The following is a 19,635-nucleotide window of genomic DNA, read 5'->3' as shown; positions in this document are numbered from 1 at the left end:
ATTTGTGAGATCCATTCCTAGACTATGATACAAATCAAATAGTTTCTCAAGCAAAATTAAATTAATATGAAAATGGATAATTTCCATGCATTAGAGCTGCACACATTAGAATGGTTCATATTTATTTGAAGCGAATACAACGACCAATGCTCTAGATTGCATAGTTTGGGCAGATCAATTCGTAGGAAGTAGAATCAAATATTTTTTTAAATAAAATTAAATTTATATGCAAATAGATAATGCCAATTATTTGAGTTGCACACATAAGTCCCATTTATATTTTCTTGAAGTCAATACTATGATCAATGCTTTAGATGGAGTAGGTTTGTCAGATCAATTCGTAGGTGATGGTAAAAATTAAATAATTTCCCAAAAAAAAAAAACAAAATTTAATTAACTAAATAAATTGATAATTCCATGCATTCTTTTTGCACACGTTAAGAAGTCTCATATTTTCTTGAAGTAAATGCTATAATTAATTCTCTAGATGTCATAGTTTTGTGAGATCAGTTTATAACAAATAGTAGAATTCAATTTTTTTTTCAACTAAAATTCTACTAACATAAAAATTGGTAATGCCGTAAAGATGTGTTGCACACTTGACAACGTTTCATATTATATTTAAAATACATATAATGATAAATGCTCTGATGGTGTTTTTGTTTTAGATCACTTCTTAGTTGATTAAGGAAGTTGAATAAGGAAGTCGATAATGCCGTTAATTCGAGTTGCACACATAGAGTCGTTTCATATTTAATTTAAGTTAATACAATGACTAATTCTCTAAATAGCATAGTTTTGTGAGATCAATTTGTAAGTGTTAGAAAATATTTTATATTTCTCATATAAAATTCAATTAACATGAAAATCGATAATACCGTACCTATGACTTGCACACATATAGATATTTAGCATTTTCTTAAATTTAAGACAAAGATGTATACTGCAAATGGTATAATTATGTGAGATCAATTTATAGATGATAATAAAAATGAAATATTTTCTCAAATAAAATTTAATTCTTGTAATAAAACATAGCTGAAGTCATTTATTTGGACAATAAAACTGTTTGATATTATCAGACAAGAGTAAAAAAATAAAATGCAATATAAACAATGAAATTCAATGAATATGAATGGAAAATTATTATGAAAAAAGTGAAATCTATAATTTTGGCGCCCGTGCAGGAACAGGCTTTTAACGATATATTATGTTTCTGGGTAACTAAATGATTTCTTTTGCAACAAAAGATGACTAAAACCCCAAAAAACTATGTTTTAACCACTGTTTACAGCTATTTGGATAAATGAATCCATGTACTTCACATACATCTGTCCGTCTGTCTCTCTACAAGAGCAAACAACAAAACATCATCTTAATTGGTCATGAGCAATTTATTAATAATTACTTTTTTACATTTATTTACTACTGCTGCTGCTGCTGTGCCACTATGAAATGCATGTCCAAACATATGTATGTATGTAAGTACATACATGCCATCCATGTCCATGTTCATGTCTTTCAATCAGAAGATTCTCATACCACTTTTGATAAAAATTATAGTTTTATTTGATTGTTGTTAAAGTTGATCATTATTATTTAGAGTGGAAGAGGCATTGTGAATTGAGATGATTCTGACGATAGCAATGATGCTGCTGTTGCTCCAAATCTAAAGGCTGTCGATGATGAGTTGAGCTTCATTTTTGATTGCTATTTCCTACGGTTAGAGTGGAGGAATAGCCTCCTCAAGACAATAAGGGAAAAAGAGCATCGACCAAAAGCATTCGTATGTGATGATATATGAATGGCGATGTGATAGACAGACCTCGACTCGACTAAGAAGAAAAGAAAGTCCTCCGGTGTTTTCAACCAGCTCACCAGCTCTAGATGAAAGAACTATGAGAATTTTCAAATTGGAAGGTTTTCTGCCAAGAGGGAGGCTGATGGTTCCCCCCATCTCATATATGAATGAAAAAATTAATCACACGCATTCACATTACTCTAACCCAATGGACAAAAATTGAATGGAAAAAACATAATAACATGTGAATGGATGTGAATGAGTATTGCCATCAAAATCATCTTCATCAGCTTGGCAGGAATTAAATGTGAATGAAGTTCCTAGTTTTTTGGGGGGAAGCGGGAGAAATGAACAGCAGCCCTGTCTTGACATGACTAACTGATGACTGACGCCTTACTGGAAGCATGAAAGCATGGATAGACGGACTGACGATCTGATTCCACTGCCACTGCCACTTCATGGGATTCTTTTTTTTTGGCATATTCTTTAACGCCATCCAACTTGGTGTGGTTCGACAACACCATTATCCCTTGTGTTTGGGGGGGATGAAATCGTTCGTTTTTCTTCCGTTCCGTTAACATAGGCCACAATTCGAAACGCCAACACAAATATACCACAAAATTTTTGAAACACTCTTGATCATAAGTATGTGGAGAGACAGGCTGGCGGACACCAATGGATGGATTGATGTGATGGATGTGTAACAGAGTAGAGTTGAGGGGTTGGTAAGAAACAAAAAATTACGAAAAATATTTTGTAATTTTAAGTGGCTGTTCTAATTTGAATGACAACTCTGTTAAGTTTGACAAGAAAGGGACTTTTGGTGCGATGTCATCTCATCCCCCCAAAAATACCACCATCATATTGCTTTTGTTTTGTAATTATTAATTTTGGTCAAATTATAAAAATCATTGTCATTAGTCTTCATTATGAAATTTTAATAACATATTCATCATTAAAAATCGTGTTGGTTTTTTTTTGGAAAGCATTGTTGAAAATTTTAAATATACATATAAGGAAATTTTCTTGACAATATTTTTGAAGACAAAAAAAAAATCCTTAGTTAATTTTTTGTTATTTGGATAGAAAGGGGAGAGGAGCGTCACTTTATCAACAGTATTTTTTTGGAGATTTAAAATTTTGTTTTTTTTCAGATTTTTCAATTTCTAGAGGGCCTGTCTCAAGGTGATGCAGTAATAACTGTTGATCTACTCCGCAAATAAACTTCAATCAATCAAAAAATTAATAGTATTAATAAATTTTTTAATTGGACCAATTAATTTTTTAATTAACTTTCAAATAATTTTTTTAATTCATACTATCATTTCTGTGATTGCAGACATTTCAATTAAAATATTAATTGGATCAATTAATTCCGTGATTGAATCAGATTTTTTTTGTGTGTAGATATAGGTTATGGGGTAAAACATAGCGTACTCCATCTTTCAATATGTGATTGGAGATGGGTCTCTCCTCCTAGCCTGACCATCAAGTTCCTGAATTTACTTAAAATTTTCAATTCCTTGACAAAAATTCCCTACTACATTTTTGATATTTAGTAGAGGAGAACCTCCCCTTTTCTTTGGCCGACATTTTTTTACTGAGATACTATTTCTAGACCATGTAGTAAAAATATGGTGTCTATTACGGTTGCCGCTAGCGGTATTTTACAAAAAAAACCGTATTTTAAAGTTTGTTAAAATTTTATTTCTATAGAAAATTTTGTCAAATTTTTATTTCTACACAAATATTTTCTCAATATTTTATTTTATATAAAATTTTGTCAAAATTTTATTTTATAGAAACTTTTGTCAAAATTTTATTTCTATAGAAAATTTTGTCAAAATTTTAAAAAATATTCTCAAGATTTTCACAATTTTATTTCTATAAAAAATTTTGTCAACATTTTCTTTCTATAGAAAATTTTGTCAAATTTTTATTTCTAAATACACAAAATTTTTCTCAAAAGTTTATTTTATAGAAAATTTTGCCAAATTTTATTTCTATAGAAAATTTCAAAATTTTATTTCGGTATAAAAATTTGTCAAAATTTTATTTCTATAGACAATTTTATCAAAATTTTATTTCCATAGAAAATTTTGTCGAAATTTTGTTTCTATAGAAAATTTTCTCAAAATTTTATTTCAATAGACAATATTCTCAAAATTTTTTTTCTATAGAAAATTTTGTTAAAATTTTACTTCAATAGAAAATTTTGTCAAAAATTTATTTTATAGAAAAGGTTCTCCTTTTTTATAGAAAATTTTCTCAAAATTTTAATTTATAGAAAATTTTATTTCAATAAAAATTTTCTCAAAAATTTCTATAAATAAAATTTTCTATAGAAATAAAATTTTGAGAAAATTTTCTATAGAAATACAATTTTGACAAAATTTTCTATTGAAATAAATTTTTGAAAAAATTTGTATAGAAATAAAATTTTGACAAAATTTTCTATAGAAATAAAATTTTGACAAAATTTTCTATAGAAATAAAATTTTGACAAAATTTTCTATAAAATAAATTTTCTATGAAATAAGAAAAGTTTGTCAAAATTTTATTTCTATAGAAAATGTTGTCAAAATTTTATTTCTATAGAAAATTTTGTCAAAATTTTATTTCTATAGAAAATTTTGTCAAAATTTTAAAAAATATTCTCAAGATTTTCACAATTTTATTTCTATAAAAAATTTTGTCAACATTTTCTTTGTATAGAAAATTTTGTCAAATTTTTATTTCTACACAAAATTTTTCTCAAAATTTTATTTTATAGAAAATGTTGTCAAAATTTTATTTCGGTATAAAAATTTGTCGAAATTTTATTTCTATAGACAATTTCATCATAATTTTATTTCCATAGAAAATTTTGTCGAAATTTTGTTTCTATACAAAATTTTCTCAAAATTTTATTTCAATAGACAATATTCTCAAAATTTTATTTCTATAGAAAATTTTGTTAAAATTTTACTTCCATAGAAAATTTTGTTAAAATTTTACTTCCATAGAAAATTTTGTCAAAAATTTATTTTATAGAAAATGTTCTCCTTTTTTATAGAAAGTTTTCTCAAAATTTTAATTTATAGAAAATTTTATTTCAATAAAAATTTTCTCAATTTTTTAACTTTAGAAAATTTTGTCAAAATTGTATTTCTATACAAATTTTTTCAAAATTTTATTTCAATAGAAAATTTTGTCAAAATTTTATTTCTATAGAAAATTTTCTCAAAATTGTATTTCTATAGAAAATTTTATTTATAGAAAATTTTCTCAAATTTTATTTATAGAAAATTTTCTCAAATTTTTTATATAGAAAATTTTCTCAAAATTTCATTTCCATTGAAAATTTTCTGAAAAATAATTTTTCTATAGAAAATTTTCACAAAATATTATTTCTATAGAACATTTTTTCAAAATTTTATTTCTATTGAAAATTTTTTCAAATTTTTTTTCTACACAAAATTTTATTTTATAGAAAATTTTGTCAAAATTTTATTTCTATAGAAAATGTTGTCAAAATATTATTTCTATAGAAAATTTTGTCAAAATTTTATTTCTATAGAAAATTTTGTCAAAATTTTATTTCTATAGAAAACATTTTCAAAATTTGATGTATCTAGAAAATTTTGTCAAAATTTTATTTTATAGAAAATTTTCTCAAAATTTTATTTTTATCGAAAATTTTCTCAAAATTTTATTTCTATCGAAAATTTTTCCAAAAATTTTATTTCTATAGAAACTTTTGTCAAAATTTTATTTCTATAGAAAATTTTCTCAAATTTTTGTTTTATAGAAAAATTTGTCAAAATGTTCTTTCTGTAGAAAATTTTGTCAACATTTTATTTCTGTAGAAAATTTTCTCAAAATTTTATTTTTATCGAAAATTTTCTCAAAATTTTATTTCTATCGAAAATTTTTCCAAAAATTTTATTTCTATAGAAACTTTTGTCAAAATTTTATTTCTATAGAAAGTTTCCTCAAAATTTTATTTTATTGAAAAGTTTGTCAAAATGTTATTTCTATCGAAATTTTTTCAAAAATTTTATTTCTATAGAAACTTTTGTCAAAATTTTATTTTTATAGAAAGTTTTCTCAAAATTTTATTTTATAGAAAAGTTTGTCAAAATGTTATTTCTATAGAAAATGTAGTCAATATTTTATTCTTATAGAAAATTGTCTCAAAATTTTATTTCTATAGAAAATGTTCTCAAAATATTATTTATATAGAAAATTTGGTAACATGTTATTTCTGTAAAAAAATTTATTTTTATCGAAAATTTCCTCATAAATTTTATTTTTGTCAAAATTTTATTTCAATAGAAAATTTTGTCAAAATTTTATTTCTATAGAAAATTTTGTCAAAATTTTATTTCTATAGAAAAATTTTTTCAAAATTTTATGTCTATAGAAAATTTTCTCTAAATTTTATTTCTATAGAAAAAATTTTCAAAATTTTATGTCTATAGAAAATTTTCTCAAAATTTTATTTTATAGAAAATTTAATCAAAATTTTATTTCTATAGTAAATGATGTCGAAAGTTTATTTCTATAGAAAATTTTCTCAAAATTTTAAAATTTCTATAGAAGAAAGTTTTGTCAAAATTTTAGTTTATAGAAAATTTAATCAAAATTTTATTTCTATAGAAAATGTTGTCAAAATTTTATTTCTATAGAAAATATTCTCAAAATTTTATTTCGGTATAAAAATTTGTCAAAATTTTATTGCTATAGAAAATGTTGTCAAAATATTATTTCTACAGAAATATTTTCAAGACGAATTATAAATCCTTAAATATATACAGTGAAATCTCTTAAACTTGGGAAGTTCAAATTAAAATATGAATTTAAGTAAGAGAGTAAATCGATATTTGCGTTATAAGAAAAACAAATTCTTATTATGGGTTTTTTTTAGATGACCTAAGAACATCTTCTTCTGTTTCAAAAATACTACAAACTAAAATTAAAAGAATATATATTTTTTTAATACTTTAAATTTAAAAATTTTTTAAATTACAACAATTGTTTATTCATTATTTATTTGCCCTCTTAAATTTTCTTAATATTTTTACAATATGCAAAAAAACCAAAAAGAACTTAAAACTCATATTTCACCGGCTAGACGGACAATGGGACGGATGCATGCAGTAGACGGTGGAGCATGTGTTGTTCGAATTGTTCGAATACTCTCTCAATACTCTAGAAATCTAGAGTGTGGCCTGGTACAATTTGAAGTATGTTTGTGTATTGTGTTCATGTATTCATACTCGTCTCGGCTGTTATGGTCTCAATGAGAGGGCTATTATGTGTTAGTGTGTATGATTGTAATTCTGAAGCATCCACTCATAAAGTATTACAAATTTATTTCGACCAAAAATGAAAAAAAACGAGAGAAATTGAAATGTGAGCAAAACAATAACAATTGGCAATGTGAGTGGTGAGGAGAAACGGAAGTCAAACCAATATAACACAATACTGCAACACTACGTCATCATTGATGGTGGTGGCTGTAAAAAATCGAAAATTTAAAAAACAAAACAACAATATAACATAAAAATGGGCAAAAAACAAAACAAAAATTATAAATTGTAAAGAGTCGATAGAGAGAGAGCAACTCAAGAACCACCAAGAAGACCAAAAATTTGCAAAACAATTCCTAAACCATGTCGCCTTACTTGAAATTTTGTTTTTATGGGTTTTCATGTGACGACCATTTCAATCACATCACATCACTTCACATTCACATCCTTATGCAAAGTATCCGGACAAAAAAGTTCCTAGCCCTTGCCCCCCTTCTCCATGATAATAAGTGAAACGACCCAAACCAAAGCAAATGCTATTACACGTACATCCCTCGATGTCGCCTTCATTTGGGTACTACTAACTCCCTCACTTTTTCATAAGTATTATTCCCATTTTAAAATTTTCTTTTGTTCCATAAATAAAACATTCATTTCATCCTCTTCGGCTTCTATTACTTCCTTTGCCTATGCCTTCCAATATGTATTTCCCTATTCCATAGAAGCAGCAGTAGTAGTAGCACCATTTTCATCCTGTTTCTTTGCTTGGGATTTCAAATGTAAAGAATTTTTTAACATTGGCATTTCAAAAAGTATTGTCAAAGTGCTAAATGAAGAGGAGTTTTGGTATGGGGTGTGATGACGATGTCGACGACGACGACGACCATGATGATGATGATGGACCATAACGATGATGCCACTGTGTTTGCATGCAAGGATTGTTGGTGGTGCGATTCCCTGCATAAGGAGCCATTTGGAGACATTTGATGAGTAGTTGTTTTTGTTGTTGTTGTCGAAGATTTGGCACATACATGCTTTATGTGTATGTGGGGGAAGTGGCAAGCTATTGGAAATTATCGAGGTTTCAATGGAGATGTTGCCTGGATGGGTGACAAGTATAATATAGCAAACGAAGAAGAATGAAAAAATTGTTACGAGTTTGAGAATTTTTAATATATGGAACACATAAAAAAAGTTAGGGATATATGCACAGTGGTAACAGACATCAGGATACCAGATTGAGAAAAAATTAAGAAGATCTCCAAATTCGGCTATGAAATTACATCGTTGGCTCGGTATCAATCCTTAAATGAGGGTCTAAATATTGAATCCAAGTAAAGCTTTTTTTGAGTCTGGCAAAATCTTTTGAATATTAAAAACCAGAGAAATTTGAAAATTTCGTTTTCTTTATTAAATTAATAAAATAATTTTTTTCTATCCTTGCAGGTGCTACTTTGTTGCAGTTATCCCTTATGGAATGTTATGTAAAATGATTAAAAGGAAAACATAATAATGGTAAGTTTTAATAAAACTAAGAAAATCCCTATGCATATGTAAAAATAAACGATTTCTATAGAAAATTTTATTTCTATAGAAAATCTTGTCAACATTTTATTTCTATAGAATATTTTTTCAAAATTTTATTTCAATAGAAAATTTTGGCAAAATTTAATTTCTATAGAAAATTTTGTCAAAATTTTATTTCTATTTGATACGAATTTTATTTCTATAGCAAATTTTGTCTAAATTTTATTTCTATAGAACAGTTCATCAACATTTTATTTCCATAGTAAATTTGGTAAAATGTTTATTTCTATAGAAAATTTTGTATAAATTTAATTTATATAGAAAAAATTTTCAAAATTTTAATTCTATAGAAAATTTTTTTCAAAATGTTATTTTTATAGAAAATTTTCACAAAAGTTTATTTCTATGGAAAATTTTGTTAAAACTTTATTTCTATAGAAAATTTTGTCAAATTTTATTTCCATAGAAAAATTGGTGAAATTTTTTTTCTATAGAAAATTTTGTCAACATTTTTTTTCTATACTAAATTTCTTCAAAATTTTATTTCCATAGAAAATTTTGTCAACATATTATTTTTAAGGAAAATTTTGTCAAAATTTTATTTTATAGAAAATTTTGTCAAAATTTTATTTCCATAGAAAATTTTGCCAAAATTTTATATCCATAGAAAAATTTAGTAAACATTTTGTCAAAATTTTATTTCTACAGAAAATTTTTACATAATTTTATTTCTACAGAAAATTTTTACAAAATTTTATTTCTATAGAAAACTTAGACAAAATTTTATTTCTATAGAAAATTTTGTCAAAATTTTATTTCTATAGACAATTTTATCAAAATTTTATTTCTATAGAAAATTTTGTCAATATTTTATTTCTGAAAATTTTGTCAAAAATTTATTTCAATAGTTTTGATTTCCATAGAAAATTTTGTCCAAATTTTATTGCTATAGAAAATTTTCTCAAAATTTTATTTCCATAGAAAAATTGGTGAAATTTTTATTTCTATAGAAAATTTTGTCCACATTTTATTGCTATAGAAAATTTGTCAAAATTTTATTTCTATACTAAATTTTTTCAAATTTTTATTTCCATAGAAAATTTTGTCAACATATTATTTTTAAAGAGAATTTTATCAAAATTTTATTTTATAGAAAATTTTGTTAAAATTTTCTTTCTCTAGACAATTTTGTCAAAATTTTATTACTATTGACAATTTTGTCAAAATTTTATTTCCAGAGGAAATTTTCTATAGAAAATTGTATTTCTAGAGCAAAATTTTTTCAAAATTTTATTTCCATAGAAAACTTTGTCAAAATTGTATTTCTATAGAAAATTTTGTCAAAATTGCATTTCTCTAGAAAATTTTGTCAAAATTTTATTTCTGAAAATATTTTCAAAATTTTATTTCTATAGAAAATTTCTATTGACAATTTTGTCAAAATTTTATTTCCAGAAGAAATTTTCTATAGAAAATTTTATTTCTATAGCAAAATTTTGTCAAAATTTTATTTCCATAGAAAACTTTGTCAAAATTTTATTTCTATAGAAAATTTTGTCAAAATTTTGTTTCTCTAGAAAATGTTGTCAAAATCTTATTTCTGAAAATTTTTTCAAAATTTTATTTCGACAGAAAATTTTGTCAACATATTATTTTTAAGGAAAAATTTGTCAAACTTTTATTTTATAGAAAATTTTGTTAAAATTTTATTTCTCTAGACAATGTGGCAAAATTTTATTTCTATAGAAAATTTAGTCAAAATTTTATTTCTATAGAAAATTTTGTCAAAAGTTTATTTCTATAGAAAATTTTGTCAAAATTTTATTTCCATAGAAAATTTTATCAAAATTTTATTTCGGAAAATTTTTTCAAAATTTTTTTTCTATAGTAAATTTTGTCAATATATTATTTTTATGGAAAATCTTGTCAAAATTTTATTTTATAGAAAATTTTGTCAAAATTTTATTTCCGGAGGAAATTTTCTCAAAATATTGTTTCTGTAGAAAATTTTATATCTATAGCAAAATTTTGTCAAAATGTTAGTTCCATAGAAAATTTTGTCCAAATTTTATTTCTATAGAAAATTTTGTCATGATTTTATTTCCATAGAAAAATTGGAGACATTTTTATTTCTATAGAAAATTTTGTCAAAATTTTATTTCTATAGAAAATTTTATCAAAATTTTATTTCTATAAAAAATTTTCATGAAATTGTATTTCTATTGAAAATTTTGTTAACATTTTATTTCTACGAATTTTATTTCTATAGAAAAAATTTTCTAAAATTTATTTCTACAGAAAAAATTTATCAAAATTTTATTTCTATATAGAAAATTTGGTCAACATTTTATGTCTATAGAAAATTTTATCAAAATTTAGTTCCAAAGAAAATTTTGTGAAAATTTTATTTCTATAGCAAAAAAAATTGGTGAAATTTTTATTTCTATAGAAAATTTTGTCAAAATTTTATTTCTATAGAAAATTTGTCAAAATTTTATTTCTGTACTATTTTTTTCAAATTTTTATTCCATAGAAAATTTTGTCAACATATTATTTTTAAGGAGAATTGTATCAACATTTTATTTTATAGAAAATTTTGTTAAAATTTTATTTCTCTAGACAATTTTGTCAAAATTTTATTTCTATTGAAAATTTTGTCAAAATTTTATTTCCAGAGGAAATTTTCTCAAAATTTTATTTCTATAGAAAATTTTGTGAAAATTTGTCAAAATTTTATTTCTATAAAAAATTTTGTCAGAAATTTTTTTCTGAAAATTTTTCAAAATTTTATTTCTGAACATTTTTTCAAAATTTTGTTTCTATAGAAAATTTTGTCAAAATTGTATTTCTATAGAAAATTTTGTCACCATTTTATTACTGGAAATTTTGTAAAAATTTTATTTCTGAAAATTTTGTCAAAATTGTATTTCTATAGAAAATTTTGTAAAAAATTTATTTCAATAGTTTTTGATTTTATTTCCATAGAAAATTTTGTCAAAATTTTATTTCCATAGAAAAATTGGTGATATGTTTATTTCTATAGAAAATTTTGTCCGCATTTTATTTCTATAGAAAATTTATCAAAATTTTTGTTCTATACTAAATTTTTTCAAATTTTTATTTTCATAGAAAATTTTGTGAAAATTTTATTTCTGAAAATTTTGTCCAAATTGTATTTCTATAGAAAATTTTGTCAAAAATTTGTTTTAATAGTTTTTGATTTTATTTCCATAGAAAATTTTGTCAAAATTTAGTTTCCATAGAAAAATTGGTGAAATTTTTATTTCTATAGAAAATTTTGTGAAAATTTTATTTCTATAGAAAATTTGTCAAAATTTTATTTCTATACTAAATTTTTCAAATTTTTATTTCCATAGAAAATTTTGTCAACATATTATTTTTAAGGAGAATTTTGTGAAAATTTTATTTTATAGAAAATTCTGTTAAAATTTTATTTCTCTAGACAATTTTGTCAAAATTTTATTTCTATTGAAAATTTTGTCAAAATTTTATTTCTATAGACAATTTTTTCAAAATTTTATTTCTAGAGGAAATGTGCTCAAAATTTTATTTCTATAGAAAATTTTGTCCAAATTTTATTTCTGTAGAAAATTTTGTCAAAATTTTATTTCCATAGAAAATTTTGTCAAAATTTTATTTCCATAGAAAATTTTCAAAATTGTCTAAAATTCTTAGAAATTGATTTGTAAAAACCTAATATCATAGATTATTAAGAAAGGTTCATAAAGGTTTAGGATTTCTTATGTTGTGTTTTTGTTTCAATAGCCATCTAATGAATTCATGACAAAAGGTTTTGTTGTGGGAAACAAAGCATAAAAATTGCTAAGCCAAAAACTCTAGAGACCAGATTTCGATTGGTTATTGCCGCATAGAAATATCCCCTCACCCCTTCCCCTCAATTTGAACTTAACATGTAAGCAAATTCTATTCATACAACACATAGAACAAAACAAAAAATCCAATCATATAGTCCTTCTTTTTTGTTATCGGCTTAATTTCCGAAAAAACATGCGGCAACATCTGTGAATAACCTCTTTGTCCATATTATTATCGAGGAATCATTACAAAAATCCTCTTGATTAATTTCTCAATGGTCTTGGGTTGGTGGCGATGGTGCTGGCCTCATGTGTTTAACACCCAGTTCATTGATGCTTGCGATGATTGGGTTTTCATTCTTCTCGAAACTCTATTCAATCAATCCACTGTGTCATATTCTCAAGTACCAAGCAAGCAAGCGGGCAAGCAACCAACCGAACAGCTTGACATTCAGTCAATGATGAAATAAAAGTGTTTTTGATTTTTATACCATTGGAGAAGTTTGGTATTCTGGCTTAATTTTTGTCTTTTTTGTGGTTTTGAAAGGGAGGGTGGGGGTTTGGTTTTGTTTGATATGTTAAGGCTTTGGGCTGATCATCTGTTGTTATTTTGCAATAGAAGACACTTGAACCTCAACTCAACCCTCCATCCCCTCCTCCACCGCTCGAATCAAGCTTAACTCAAGAATTGACAAGCTGTTAAACAATTCACAGGATTTCATTTCATTTAAGGATAAAGTTCCCCAACAACGACAGCATTCATGAATGATAGAGGGATTCCAAAAAAGGAAAACCCCCCCAAAAAACAAGGAAAAAACCCAACTTCTTTTTCTATTCCTACAATGAGTGACTATTTAACAATAGCTGGTATAAAAGAAATCTCATATAAAACTGTCGTTTACACTAAACTATGCGCTTATGAAATGGAAACCTGAATAGCATATATTTTGCGGGGGCTCTATACGGTAAAGAAAGCTATTATTGGGGGATGAATGGCTTTATTTTGGGGACATCAAGTACCAGTAGCCAAAAAAAAACGAAAACATTTACCACCACCTTAGACCTTCTCCCCGCTGCCACCTCCCATCATTTGTCAAATGAAATGAATATGTGAATAGTTTCTAGTAAGAATTTTTCAACAAGCAATGAGTGGGAGGGGTGGGAGTTCGAAAACGTAAAGGGAAATTGGGCTATCCAAGGTCCCTTTTTAAAAATCCTCTAAAAAAAATAAATCCCCAAAAAACAAGAAATCCCATAAAATTGCTTTTTATGGACATCTATATGGGGGCTATCACAAATATACGATGTGTAAGTATTTGACTCAAATTCACAAACAAAATAGATATTAGTTTTAGTACTTAAGCTTTATAGATGAGGCGGCAAAGGTTCATAAAATTTCGGGGACTTTCATACAAGCGCTAGTAGTTCAAAATGTAAACACACAGTAGAAGACAATTTTTTTTACTTGCGTGAATTTTAAATAAATATAAAAAATAAAGAAGAAGAGTAAATTTTTCAACCCATAAAAAATCCTCAATATTATTGGAAAGAAACAGTCACTTGCTTTAAAAATTCGAAATTTTAAAATTTTCTGAAGTATATTGAAGGAGACATATAAGCTCGTCGCTTTTTATAGGTAACCACAACACGGTAAGAGAGCAACAAGTAGGAGCTTCTAGTAGGTTTTACCAGCTAGTTTAGTTGGGCCATGTCCTCAAACTAAGACGCTCCCTAAAAATCCCCAATTTGAAGCGAAATTTCCCAATAAAAAAAACCCAACAACTTTTCATTAGATAACAAAATATACAATATTTAAAGGGTGCGCATATATATGATGCAATAAAATAAAACACTACCAAGGGATAATGACCAGTATTGCCAGAAATTATATTTGGGCCATGTCCCCAAACTAAGACGCTCCCCATCGAAATACCCCAATGAAAAATCGCAACAAATTTGTTTACAACTTTTTATTAGGTAATAAAATAAAAAATATTTACAGGGTTGCCAGAACTTTTTTTTTGGGTAATGTCCCCAAACTAGAACACTCCCATCCCCAAAAATCCCCAATTTACAGCAAAATATTCCCAATAAAAAACCCAAAAAAATTTTGACTTTTTATTAGACAAAAACAAAATAAAAAATATTTAATGGGTGGATGATATGTAATGTAACAAATTAAAACGTTACCAAGCGATAACGACCAGAGTTTCAAGCAGTTTTCCCCATATGTCCCCAAACTAGGACGCTCTCGTCCCCTAAAATCCCCAATTAGAAGCGAAATACGCCAATGTTTATAAAAAAATCTAAATTTGCTTACTTTGGGGAGATAGCTAAGTATATTGTGGGAGATAGCTAAGCTTACCGCTTTTTTTTGTTAACCATAAAACCATATTTTTAACCATATTGTTATGGTCAGACAGTAACAAATACAAGCTTTTGGAACGATTTACAATAAAAAGAGGTGTATTCTACCTTAGAATAATGACCAATGTTGCCCGCATCTTTTTGGCTCATGTCCCCAAACTAGGATAATTCCGTCCCCAAAAGTACCTAATGTGAAGCGAAATATCCCAATAAAAACCTCAACAAATTTTGGACAAAGTTTTATTAGATAAAATACAAAATAAACAATATTTTAAGGGTGGTTGGTATGTAATGCAACAAAATAAAGCTCTACTAATGGATAATCAACAGTGTTGCCAGCAAGTTTTTGGTCCCCAAACTAGGACGTTCTCGTCCCAAACAATCCTAACTTGAGGCGAAATACCCCAATAAACACATTTTTGACAGCTTTTTATTAGTAAAAATAGTTTTTTTTTTTAGATTTATTCACATTTAAATGCTGGAGCGCTATCTATATTAGCCACCCTTTACGTTTATCGACCGACTCAGAATATTTTAATAAAAAATATGACCATAATACCACCATTTATCATTTGGTAAAATGTTTGCAAAATAAAAAAATAAATAACAACCCTCTCGAATTTTCCCCCACTGTCTATGGGGGTTTATTGGTGATCTGTTTTTAAGGTTAAAATTTCAATAAAGCACTTCATAGAGAGCCACTATGCTTGGCAATCTATGAGCTACCAGCGGGTGATACCCAAAATGCTTAGCAAAAAACACCATCAACTACACACCACTAAAATCCCTGTTTATTTTGGAAGATTTTTAGCTGTGGACTTTTTCACATCCCCCTATACAAACACACACACTTAAGCTTTCAGTATTCACATATAGCCCCAAAAATCCTATTTCCATTCAGACGCATAGTAAACCCAAAGACCATGTCATATGCCATTCTCATGCCACAATACCTTGACTTTCTATTCACTTTATAGTTGACCGACCCATAAGAGTGAGTCGGTCCCCTACCCCCAAAAAGAGATAAATCATAAAAATCCCTCCAAACATTGGAAAAGATGAATACGCTAGAAACAAACGAAACGAATGAAATAGAAATAAAAAATCATCGAAGCCATATGAACTCTAAAAATAACACCTTTTTGAATGGAATGGAATATAGCCCAAATGTTGCCGCACTGTTGTTGAATGTTTGCTCCTGCTGGTGATTCTTTATATGATGACGGCCGATGATGTTGTTGTAGCATTATTAAGTTTTTAAGTTGACTTTATGACAAAAAAATATTGTAAATTTACAATAGTGGCATAAACACAATAATACAAACGCATCGAAATGCTTGAGGAATGCTAAAGAGAGTGGGAGGCAGTGATAGCCAAAAAAGGTAAGAGAAAGGGCCTTTGGAGAGAATTCGAACTAAATTTGATTATGATTTTTGTTTTACTTTCATATGGAATTTCATTTAAATTAAAATTTTGACTAACAATTGTTTAAAATTTTTATTATAAATTGTGGAGAAATGTTGTAGTTTTTTAATATTAAAATTGATTGATACTTAGGGCTAAGGAATGCTGAAGAGTGTGAGGGAGTGAGAGCACGAAAGCATGTTATAGAGAGAGATGGTGTATTTGAAGAGATTAACAGTTATATTTCATTGTGATTGTTTTTACTTTCATATCAAATTATCTTAAAATTTTTAGTTAATAGAAAATTTCTTACAATTTTTATTTTAAAATTCTGATTTTCTGCGATGTTGTTGTAGCATTATTATTAAGTTTGTAAGGAAATTTTATGTCGAAAAGATATTTTAAATTTTGCAATAGTGGCATAAACACAATAATACCAATACATTCCTAAAGCGTCTAAATGCTTTAGGGTTCGTAACGATTTCCTAGATAGTGAGAGCAAAGACGTATATTATAGAGAAAGGGCCTTTGAAGAGAGTTACAGTTCTAGTATTTCATTTCTTGGCCAACTTTTTTTTTATTTTCATATAAAATTTCATTGAAATCAAAAATATAGTGAAAAATTTTTACTATGGTTATTTTAAAATAAATTTTGTGGAAAAATATTGTAGTCTGTTTTACATATAAAAAATTAATTGATAGCTATGCGGAATGCTAAAGAATGGTAGGTAGTGAGACAAAACGTCATGGTATAAAGAAAGAGCCTTTGAAGAGAGTTACAGTTAAATTTCTTCATAGTTTTTTTATTTTCATATAAAATTTAGTTGAAATTAAAAATTTATTTTAAATTGCTTAAAATTTTTATTTCAAAATAAATATTGTGGATAGATTTTTTAGCTTTTTTACATATTAAAAATTAATAGATAGCTAGCCTTAAGGAATGCTAAAGAGTGGAAGTGGGAGTGAGAGAGAAAAAGTTTAAGATAGTTACAGTAACATTTCATTACATTACCATTTTTTTTTGTATATAGAAAAATTTTAAACAAAATTTTATTGGAAATTGCTTACAATGCTTTTTTTTGAGTAATGTTGTAGCCTTGTTTTACATATTAAAAATTAATTGATAGCTAGGCCTGAGGAATGCTTAACAGTGGCAGGGAGTGAGAGCAAACAGGCATGGTGTAGAGAGAGGGCCTTCGAAAAGAGTTACATTTAGATATCATTTCATTACTACTTTTGTTACTATTATATAAAGACTCCTCGAAATTAAATTACTATTGAAAATTCCTAACAATATTTATTTTGAAAATAAAATTTGTGGAAAATGTTGTAGCATTTTTATATATTAAAAATTAATTGACCTAAGAATGGTGAAGAGTGGCCAAAGAGGCATGGTGTGTATAGAGAGAGAACCTTTGAACAGAGTTACAGTGTGACGGTCGGACCAAATGGAAATTGTTTGATTTTGGCCCATTTTCGTCAAATAGGTAATTTTTCACAATTTTTAAAATTTTGACAAAATTTTCTGTAGAAATAAAATTTTTACAAAATTTTCTGTAGAAATAAAATTTTTACAAAATTTTCTGTAGAAATAAAATTTTGCCAAAAAATTTCTATAGAAATAAAATTCTGAAAATTTTTTCTGTAGAAATACAATTTTGCCAAAAAATTTCTATAGAAAAAAATGTTGACAAAATTATCTATAGAAAAAAATCTTGAAAACATTTTCTATAGAAATAAATAGAAATAAAAATTTTGAATAGAAATAAACATTTGACAAAAGTTTTTTTTCTGTAGAAATAAAATTTTGACAAAATTTCCTGTAGAAATAAAATTTTTAAAAATTTTTATGTAGAAATAAAATTTTGCCAAAAAATGTTTATAGAAATAAAATGTATAGCCAAAAATAAACTTTAAAAAAATTGTATAGGTACAATATTATGCAAAAATTTTGTAAACAATTTATACAGAAATAAAATTTTGGCTTAATTTTCTATAGAAATAAAATTTTGGCAAAATTTTCTATAGAAATAAAATTTTAAAATATTTTCTATAGAATAAAAATGTTGACAAAATTATCTATAGAAAAAAAAATCTTGACAATATTTTCTATAGAAATAAATAGAAATAAAAATTTTGAATAGAAATAAAAATTTGACAAAAGTTTTTTTTTCTGTAGAAATAAAATTTTGACAAAATTTTCGGTAGAAACAAAATTTTGAAAAATTTTTCTGTAGAAATAAAATTTTGCCAAAGAATTTCTATAGAAATAAAATTTTAACAAAATTTTCAATAGAAATAAAATTTTAACAATATTTTCAATAGAAATAAAATTTATAGCCAAAAATAAACTTTAAAAAATTGTATAGGTTCAAAATTATGCATTAATATTGTAAACAATTTATATAGAAATAAAATTTTGGCTTAATTTTCTATAGAAATAAAATTTTGGCTAAATTTTCAATAGAAATAAAATTTTAAAAAATTTTCTATATAAAAAAATGTTGACAAAATTATCTATAGAAAAAAATCTTGACAACATTTTCTATAGAAATAAATAGAAATAAAAATTTTGAATAGAAACAAAAATTTGACAAAAGTTTTTTTCTGTAGAAATAAAATTTTGACAAAATTTTCTGTAGAAATAAAATTTTGAAAAATTTTTCTGTCGAAATAAAATTTTGCCAAAAAAATTCTATAGAAATAAAATTTTAACAAAATTGTCAATAGAAATAAAATTTATAGCCAAAAATAAACTTTAAAAAAATTGTATAGGTACAAAATTATGCAAAAATTTTGTAAACAATTTATATAGAAATACAATTTTGGCTTAATTTTCTATAGAAATAAAAATTTGGCTAAATTTTCTATAGAAATAAAATTTTTAAAAATTTTCTATAGAAAAAAATTTTGACCAAATTATCTATAGAAAAAAATCTTGACAACATTTTCTATAGAAATAAATAGAAATGAAAATTTTGAATAGGAATAAAACTTTGACAAAAGTTTTTTTTTCTGTAGAAATAAAAATAAATAAATTTTTCTGTAGAAATAAAATTTTGCCAAAAAATTTCTATAGAAATAAAATTTTAACAAAATTTTCTATAGAAATAAATAGAAATAAATATTTTGAATAGAAATAAGAATTTTGAATAGAAATAAAAATTTGACAAAAGTTTCTATTGAAGTAAAATTTTGGAAAAATCTTAACTTTTAAATTTTATTTGCAAATTGGTCCGCTTGTACGAATGTTGGTTTTTGTTTGGTTTTGGTTTGGAAAAATTTTGATCCCAAATAAAAATTTGTTGTGGCAACGCTGGTTACAGTTAAATTAATTTTATTAAAACTCATTATTTTCATATAAACTTATGTTGAAATTAACAATTTATTTAAAATTGCTTGTAAT

The 19,635-nt window shown here is 25.2% G+C and overlaps 1 protein-coding gene across 1 annotated transcript in view; it reads left to right on the top strand.

Moving 5' to 3' along the window:
- The first annotated feature begins 8,544 nt into the window (after positions 1 to 8,544).
- unc-5 overlaps positions 8,545 to 19,635 on the top strand; it is a 148,015-nt gene continuing 136,924 nt past the window's right edge. Inside the window, exon 1 of the mRNA XM_075308783.1 lies at positions 8,545 to 8,610. The gene's annotated coding sequence lies outside the window, so the exon portion shown is untranslated. The remainder of the gene's footprint in view (positions 8,611 to 19,635) is intronic.

Source organism: Haematobia irritans, chromosome 5 (genome assembly GCF_050003625.1).
Source record: "Haematobia irritans isolate KBUSLIRL chromosome 5, ASM5000362v1, whole genome shotgun sequence".
NCBI lineage: Eukaryota > Metazoa > Arthropoda > Insecta > Diptera > Muscidae > Haematobia > Haematobia irritans.
The sequence above is the reverse complement of the archived record's forward strand: the minus strand, read 5'-3'. Positions and strand labels throughout refer to the sequence as shown.